Genomic DNA, 9,426 nt, shown 5'->3' on the forward strand with positions numbered 1-9,426 from the left:
CATGTCCAGAGATACAACCTCTCTTATCATCACCCAGTGCCTGGGCTTGCCTCCGCTGTACCCGCGCCCCACCATACCCCTGTCTGCACATTATGCCCAGAATCTATTCTACCACGCCCATAAATCTGCTCCTTTTATTCTTTGTCCCCAACGCTCTAGGCGACCAGTTTTGATAGCCTTTAGCCGCACCCTCATCCTACTACTCCTCTGTTCCTCGGGTGATGTGGAGGTAAACCCAGGCCCTGCATGTCCCCAGTCACCCTCATTTGTTGACTTCTGTGATCGAAAAAGCCTTGGCCTCATGCATGTCAACATCAGAAGCCTCCTCCCTAAGTTTGCCTTACTCACCGCTTTAGCACACTCTGCCAACCCTGATGTCCTTGCCGTGTCCGAATCCTGGCTTAGGAAGGCCACCAAAAATTCTGAGATTTCCATACCCAACTATAACACTTTCCGTCAAGATAGAACTGCCAAAGGGGGAGGAGTTGCAATCTACTGCAGAGATAGCCTGCAAAGTTCTGTCATACTTTCCAGGTCTATGCCCAAACAGTTCGAACTTCTAATTTTAAAAATTAATCTCTCCAGAAATAAGTCTCTCACTGTTGCCGCCTGCTACCGACCCCCCTCAGCTCCCAGCTGTGCCCTGGACACCATCTGTGAATTGATCGCTCCCCATCTAGCTTCAGAGTTTGTTCTGTTAGGTGACCTAAACTGGGATATGCTTAACACCCCGGCAGTCCTACAATCCAAGCTTGATGCCCTCAATCTCACACAAATCATCAAGGAACCCACCAGGTACAACCCTAAATCCGTAAACATGGGCACCCTAATAGACATTATCCTGACCAACCTGCCCTCCAAATACACCTCTGCTGTCTTCAATCAAGATCTCAGCGATCACTGCCTCATTGCCTGTATCCGCCACGGGTCCGCGGTCAAACCACCACCCCTCATCACTGTCAAACGCTCCCTAAAACACTTCTGCGAGCAGGCCTTTCTAATCGACCTGGCCCGGGTACCCTGGAAGGATATTGACCTCATCCCGTCAGTTGAGGATGCCTGGTCATTCTTTAAATGTTACTTCCTCACCATATTAGACAAGCATGCTCCGTTCAAAAAATGCAGAACCAAGAACAGATATAGCCCTTGGTTCACTCCAGACCTGACTGTCCTCGACCAGCACAAAAACATCCTGTGGCGAACTGCAATAGCATCGAAGAGCCCCCGCGATATGCAACTGTTCAGGGAAGTCAGGAACCAATACACGCAGTCAGTCAGGAAAGCAAAGGCCAGCTTTTTCAAGCAGAAATTTGCATCCTGTAGCTCTAACTCCAAAAAGTTCTGGGATACTGTAAAGTCCATGGAGAACAAGAGCACCTCCTCCCAGCTGCCCACTGCACTGAGGCTAGGTAACACGGTCACCACCGATAAATCCGTGATAATCGAAGACTTCAACAAGCATTTCTCAATGGCTGGCCATGCCTTCCTCCTGGCGACTCCAACCTTGGCCAACAGCCCCGCCCCCCCCGCTGCTACTCGCCCAAGCCTCCCCAGCTTCTCCTTTACCCAAATCCAGATAGCAGATGTTCTGAAAGAGCTGGAAAACCTGGACCCATACAAATCAGCTGGGCTTGACAATCTGGACCCCCTATTTCTGAAACTGTCCGCCGCCATTGTCGCACCCCCTATCACCAGCCTGTTCAACTTCTCCTTCGTATCATCTGAGATCCCCAAGGATTGGAAAGCTGCCGCGGTCATCCCCCTCTTCAAAGGGGGAGACACCCTGGACCCAAACTGTTACAGACCTATATCCATCCTGCCCTGCCTATCTAAGGTCTTCGAAAGCCAAGTCAACAAACAGATCACTGACCATCTCGAATCCCACCGTACCTTCTCCGCTGTGCAATCCGGTTTCCGAGCCGGTCATGGGTGCACCTCAGCCACGCTCAAGGTACTAAACGATATCATAACCGCCATCGATAAAAGACATTACTGTGCAGCCGTCTTCATCGACCTGGCCAAGGCTTTCGACTCTGTCAATCACCATATTCTTATCGGCCGACTCAGTAGCCTCGGTTTTTCTAATGACTGCCTTGCCTGGTTCACCAACTACTTTGCAGACAGAGTTCAGTGTGTCAAATCGGAGGGCATGTTGTCCGGTCCTCTGGCAGTCTCTATGGGGGTACCACAGGGTTCAATTCTCGGGCCGACTCTTTTCTCTGTATACATCAATGATGTTGCTCTTGCTGCGGGCGATTCCCTGATCCACCTCTACGCAGACGACACCATTCTATATACTTCCGGCCCTTCCTTGGACACTGTGCTATCTAACCTCCAAACGAGCTTCAATGCCATACAACACTCCTTCCGTGGCCTCCAACTGCTCTTAAACGCTAGTAAAACCAAATGCATGCTTTTCAACCGTTCGCTGCCTGCACCCGCACGCCCGACTAGCATCACCACCCTGGACGGTTCCGACCTAGAATATGTGGACATCTATAAGTACCTAGGTGTCTGGCTAGACTGCAAACTCTCCTTCCAGACTCATATCAAACATCTCCAATCCAAAATCAAAGCAAGAATCGGCTTTCTATTCCGCAACAAAGCCTCCTTCACTCACGCCGCCAAACTTACCCTAGTAAAACTGACTATCCTACCGATCCTCGACTTCGGCGATGTCATCTACAAAATAGCTTCCAATACTCTACTCAGCAAACTGGATGCAGTTTATCACAGTGCCATTCGTTTTGTTACTAAAGCACCTTATACGACCCACCACTGCGACCTGTATGCCCTAGTCGGCTGGCCCTCGCTACATGTTCGTCGTCAGACCCACTGGCTCCAGGTCATCTACAAGGCTATGCTAGGTAAAGTGCCGCCTTATCTCAGTTCACTGGTCACGATGGCTACACCCACCCGCAACACGCGCTCCAGCAGGTGTATCTCACTGATCATCCCTAAAGCCAAAACCTCATTTGGACGCCTTTCCTTCCAGTTCTCTGCTGCCTGCGACTGGAACGAATTGCAAAAATCTCTGAAGTTGGAGACTTTTATCTCCCTCAACAACTTTAAAAATCTGCTATCCGAGCAGCTAACCGATCGCTGCAGCTGTACATAGTCCATCTGTAAACTACCCACCCAATTTACCTACCTCACCCCCCATACTGCTTTTATTTATTTACTTTTCTGCTCTTTTGCACACCAGTATCTCTTCTTGCACATGATCATCTGATGATATATCACTCCAGTGTTAATCTGCTAAATTGTAATTATTCGATTTATTGCCTACCTCATGCCTTTTGCACACATTGTATATAGATTCTCTTTTTTTCTACCATGTTATTGACTTGTTTATTGTTTACTCCATGTGTAACTCTGTGTTGTCTGTTCACACTGCTATGCTTTATCTTGGCCAGGTCGCAGTTGCAAATGAGAACTTGTTCTCAACTAGCCTACCTGGTTAAATAAAGGTGAAATAAAAAATAAAAAAATAAAAAATATCAACCAAACAGTCTTTCACCATACTGTGTACACCAACCATGTATTACCACTCACTCACCCTACTAGATAAGAGACTGCAGGATAGACAGAGGTGTGGGCTGTACCTCTGTGTAATAGGCATCAGAAGGTGTCTGGGAACCACAAGGTTGGCAATGACTCCCTCTGATGGTGAAAACTATGAACTCTGAGAAAATTTAACTGAAGTGTGAGTGTAGATATCTAATCATTTATCTGAAGTGTGAGTGTAGATATCTAATAATTTAACTGAAGTGTGAGTGTAGATATCTAATCATTTAACTGAAGTGTGAGTGTAGATATCTAATCATTTATCTGAAGTGTGAGTGTAGATATCTAATCATTTATCTGAAGTGTGAGTGTAGATATCAGAACATTTAACTGAAGTGTGAGTGTAGATATCAGAACATTTAACTGAAGTGTGAGTGTAGATATCAGAACATTTAACTGAAGTGTGAGTGTAGATATCAGAACATTTATCTGAAGTGTGAGTGTAGATATCAGAACATTTATCTGAAGTGTGAGTGTAGATATCAGAACATTTAACTGAAGTGTGAGTGTAGATATCAGAACATTTATCTGAAGTGTGAGTGTAGATATCAGAACATTTATCTGAAGTGTGAGTGTAGATATCAGAACATTTAACTGAAGTGTGAGTGTAGATATCAGAACATTTATCTGAAGTGTGAGTGTAGATATCAGAACATTTACTGAAGTGTGAGTGTAGATATCAGAACATTTACTGAAGTGTGAGTGTAGATATTGGTGTTGGGTTGGTGGCACCTTAATTGGGGAGAACAGGCTTGTGGTAATGGCTGGAGCAGAATTTGTGGAATGGTGTCGAATACATAAAACACATGGTTTCAATGTGTTTGATGCCACTCCATTTGCTCCGTTCCGGCCATTATTATGAGCCGTCTTCCCCTCAGCCTCCACTGGTGTAGATATCAGAAAATGGAAGTGTGTGTGTGTGTGTGTCGGATTGCGTGTGTGTGTGTAGAAATCAGCCCAATCACCACGGCAATACATTAAACCTGATGGGTGTGGACAACTGTGCTTGGAGAAGGCCCCAATGGTCAATTTAATATGATAATGACTTTAATATTAGAACATACACCACGATAATGACTTTAATATGAGAACAGAAGTGTACAGAACATAGTATCTTACTGGAGAGAGAGCGACAGGTTGCACATCCGCTTAGTTTCACTGCCATGTAAACTAATGTATCCGACAAAACTCCATTAGAATGAATGGCTCATTCATAACCTTTATATGTGAATTTTTTTACTTTCAGCAGATGTTGTGGCTGTGTCCCATTCCTTATGGGCTCTCGTCAAAAGTACTGTACTAAATAGGGAATAGGGTGCGATTTGGGACTCAGACTTACTCTAGTCTAAACCACTGGGGAGGGCTGTAAGAGGAATGACTTGTGTGTTTCATCACTCCAATGCCAGCTGTAACCGTTATGCTGTTGAATAAGAGTTGGGATTAGGGATAAGAATACTGGTGTTACAGCTGATTCTTCCCCTCTCTCCTGGGCAAACACTCCTGTAAACAACTGCCCCGTGCATGGGGACACACACACACACACACACACACACACACACACACACACACACACACACACACACACACACACACACACACACACACACACACACACACACACACACACACACACACACACACACACACACACACACACACACACACACACACACACACACACACACACACACACACACACACACACACACACACACACACACACACACACATATTACATTTCTGTAATTTACCCACAGCCACTAACAATCACAGACATGGGCATACATAAGTGGTCTAAACAGCAACATGCATTGGGCTGATTGCATGCATTTTCAAATCCATTTCCATATAAAACAGGGGTTATGTAGGTTGCTTGGAGAGTACAGGTGTTAGATATTGAGTAAATATAGTGAGAGCAAAGGAAGAGGGGGGTAGGAGGTAGGTCAGGGCATAGAGAGGGGGGTAGGAGGTAGGTCAGGGCATAGAGAGGGGGGTAGGAGGTAGGTCAGGGCATAGAGAGGGGGGTGAGAGAGAAGGTATTTTATTTGGCTCCCCGTTAGCTGTTGCTAACACAAAATGAAGCATGACATAATTCAGAACACTAAAGGACAAGAACAGCTCAAGGACAGAACAACATACATTTTAAAACGGCACACATAGCCTACATAACAGTACATACACACAAAATATCTAGGTCAAATAGAGGAGCGCCGTTGTGCCATGAGGCGTTGCTTTATCTGTTTTTTTTCAAAGCAGGTTTGCTGTTCACTTGAGCAATCTGAGATGGAAGGGTTCCATTCAAACATGGATCTACATAATACTGTATATTTTCTTGAATTTGTTCCGGACCTGGTGACCTTGGACAAAACCCGGGGGGCATGTCTGGTGGGGTGCGTCAGTGCTGTGTGTAAGTTGACTATGCAAACTATTTTGAATTTTTAGCACATTAATGTTTATCTCCTTTACTTTTAGCCAAGAGAGACTCGCATGCATTATATTGATATTAGCCCACTGATTACAGCAAAGGTCATTTTTGGGTCAGCTGCACTTTTTCTAGGTCTTTCTTTGCAGCACTTGACCACATGACTGGGCAATAAGATAAGATTAAATTATAGTCTGCAGGACTTTCTTTGTGGAATGTAGTATCACAAAAGCAGAGCATCTCTTTATCACAGGCAGACCTCTCCCCATCTTTAAAACCATTGAATCAATATGTTTTAACCATGACTATTTACAATTTAAGATAACACCAAGTAATTTAGTCTCCTCAACTTGCTCAACAGCGACATTATTCATTATCAAATTCAGCTTCAGTCTAGAACGTAGAGATCAATTTGTACCAAACACAATGTTCTTAGTTTTGGAGATGTTCAGGACTAGTTTATTACTGGCCACCCATTCTAAAACGGACTGCAACTCTTTGTTTAGGGTTGCAGTGATTTCATTAGCTGTGGTTGCTAACGAGTATAGGGTTGAATCATCAGCATACATAGACACACAGACTTGGTAACCTTTTACTGCAGTGGGCTAAATCAGGGTCATACAGAGTGTTTGGTAGTCTTACACAAATCTACTTTAAAACAAAAGAATACACCTCACACACATGGTTATGGGCTTAAAAAAGAAGACACCTGTACCATGTCAGATATAGAGTTGAAATGTATTACATTTTGAGTTTGCATCCCAATATTACACTTAATATACATCACAGAAGACTGAAATATAACAAAACCGTTTGACAAAGAAACACCAGATTTTCGGCATTTAAAAAAATGGTAATGTTGATTAATTATGAAATAAAAAATATTAATAAGTCCACCCATGAGGCCACTAGGTCATTTGACTGCAGGAAAGGGCTACTGCCAGTTGCAGGTCATTAGTAAAAATAGAAAAGAGTAGAGGGCCAAGAGAGCTGCCCTGCGGTATACCCCACTTTACATGTTTACCATTAGAGAAGCTTCCATTAAAGAAAACCCTGTTTTATTTGATATATACACTATATATACACACAAGTATGTGGGCACCCCTTTAAATTACTGGATTTGGCTATTTCAGCCACACCCTTTGCTGACAGTTTTATAAAATCGAGCACACAGCCATTCAATCTCCATAGACAAACATTGGCAGTAGAATGGCCTTACTAAAGAGCTCAGTGACTTTCAACGTGGCACTGTCCTAGGATGCCACATTTCTACACTGCTAGAGCTGCCCCGGTCAACTGTAAGTACTGTTATTTTGAAGTGGAAACATTTAGGAGCAACAACGGCTCAGCCGCAATGGGGATTGACCACACAAGCTCATAGAACGGAACCGCCGAGTGCTAAAGTGCATAGCCACGCAAAAATCGTCTGTCCTTGGTTGCAACACTCACCATCGAGTTCCAAACTTCCTCTGGAAGCAACGTCAGCACAAGAACTTCACGAAATGGGTTTCCATGGCCGAGCAGCCGCAGATCACCATGCGCAATGCCAAGCATCGGCGGAGTGGTGTAAAGCTAGCCTCCATTGGACTCTGTAGCAGTGGAAACACATTCTCTGGAGTGATGAATCATGCTTCACCATCTGGCAGTTCGAAGTGCCAAAAGGAAAAGAAAAAGTATAAATAATTTCAAATTCCTTAAATTAAGCAAACCTGACGGCACCATTTCATTTTTATTTTTAAATTCATGGATAACCAGGGGTATACTTCAACACTCAGACATGACTTACAAACAAAGCATTTGTGTTTATTGAGTCGGCCACTTCAGAGGCAATAGGGATGACCAGGGATGTTCTCTTGACAAGTTTGTGAAAATGTAACAAGTACTTTTGGGTGTCAGGGAGAATGTATGGAGTAAAAATTACATTATTTTCTTTAGGAATGTAGTGAAGTAAAATTAAAAGTTGTCAAAAATATAAATCGTAAAGTAAAGTACAGATACCTCAAAAAACGACTTAAGTAGTTTTGTCACCAAAGCCCCATATACTATCCACCACTGCGACCTGAACACTCTCGTTGGCTGGCCCTCACCTCATATTCCTCGCCAAACCCACTGGCTCCAGGTCAACCTATAAGTCTTTGCTAGGTAAAGCACCTCCTTATCTCAGCTCACTGGTCACCATAGCAGCACCCACCCGTAGCACGCGCTCCAGCAGGTATATTTCACTGCTCACCCCCAAAGCCAATTCCTCCTTCGGCCGCCTTTCCTTCCAGTTCTCTGCTGCCAATGACAGGAACGAACTGTAAAAATCACTGAAGCTGGAGACTCATATCTCCCTCACTAACTTTAAGCACCAGCTGTCAGAGCAGCTCACAGATCACTGCACCTGTACATAGCCCATCTGAAAAAGCACATCAAACTACCTCATCCCCATACTGTTATTTATTTTATTTATTTTGCTCCTTTGCACCACAGTATCTCTACTTACACACTCATCTTCTGCACATCTATCACTCCAGTATTTAATTGCTATTTTGTAATTATTTCGCCACTATGGCCTATTTATTGCCTTACCTCCCTTATCCTAACTCATTTGCACACACTGTATATAGACTTTCTCTATTGTATTATTGACTGTATGTTTGTTTATTCCATGTGTAACTCTGTGTTGTTGTTTGTGTCGCACTGCTTAGCTTTATCTTGGCCAGGTCGCAGTTGTAAATGAGAACATGTTCCCAACTAGCCTATCTCGTTAAATAAAAAAAAATAAAAAAAATAAAAAAAGTATTTTCACTTAAGTGCTTTACACCACTGACAAAGCATGCTTAGACTATTAATTTCAGACAGACAGCATTTCAGACTATATGATCATAGGCTAAACCCATAACAGGAGCAATGATTACAATGTGAAACAATGTATTCTAACTACAAAGCATGCCATCACTGATACATTTCAGATATCATTGTTTAACTACCACGGTTGAAAGTTGAAACAGTCAGACCACCAGATGCAACGCTTGTAGCTAACATTGTCAATGCTGTTATGTGATAGAGGGGCCATGCTAATCTTCTCTGTATCGATCCAATTTTAGTATATGTGCTGCCGAAGCGAGCACATATTCCAAGCCAGAAAGCACATGTTCCAAGCCAGAAAGCACATATTCCAAGCCAGAAAGCACATATTCCAAGCCAGAAAGAATCCAGGCTTGTCGTCATCTGACGAGCTGCAGCTTGCGCTCCTCTAGAAGTTTGGCACACAGGTATCTGTGCAGAAGTTACCATAAAATCCAAACAAAAACCGTGCCATTTACCAATTTAACATGATGACAGTTTTATGTCTAATGTTGCGACATCTATCAGGATAATTATTAGGCTAAAGCAAACATGCCATGCTAGCTAGCTAACGTTAGCCAACAGAACCTTTTACATAGATGGTTCTT

The 9,426-nt window shown here is 43.6% G+C and overlaps 1 pseudogene; it reads right to left on the minus strand.

The window, feature by feature from the left end:
* Positions 1–9,038: 9,038 nt before the first annotated feature.
* On the minus strand, positions 9,039–9,102 carry LOC139581969 (U6 spliceosomal RNA; annotated as a pseudogene).
* Positions 9,103–9,426: the final 324 nt, after the last annotated feature.

The sequence above is a fragment of the Salvelinus alpinus genome, chromosome 7 (assembly GCF_045679555.1).
Source record: "Salvelinus alpinus chromosome 7, SLU_Salpinus.1, whole genome shotgun sequence".
NCBI classification, from domain to species: domain Eukaryota; kingdom Metazoa; phylum Chordata; class Actinopteri; order Salmoniformes; family Salmonidae; genus Salvelinus; species Salvelinus alpinus.